Below are 283 nucleotides of genomic sequence, written 5' to 3'. Positions count from 1 at the left end.
TGCCATGCCAATCCCAATAACACTGACATCACGAAGACCACTTTACACATCTCTTCGAAATCGTTTTTATTGGAAATAATGAACGGAGGCTCCAGGCGCAAAACGCAAGGTGGAAAATTCATCAACAAAACGAGAAGCTCATTCTTTCCTGAAAACTAATCTGTAATTCAAAATCAGTCGGTTACAGCACAGATCCCAAGGGTAAAAAAGTAGACGTTCTGTGTGTCATATATGATGCATTGCACCCCTAATACCCCTATTCTGGGTCTTGTACTTTTTCTAA

Source organism: Penaeus monodon, chromosome 20, assembly GCF_015228065.2.
Source record: "Penaeus monodon isolate SGIC_2016 chromosome 20, NSTDA_Pmon_1, whole genome shotgun sequence".
NCBI classification, from domain to species: Eukaryota; Metazoa; Arthropoda; class Malacostraca; order Decapoda; family Penaeidae; genus Penaeus; species Penaeus monodon.
Note: the sequence above shows the minus strand (reverse complement) of the source record.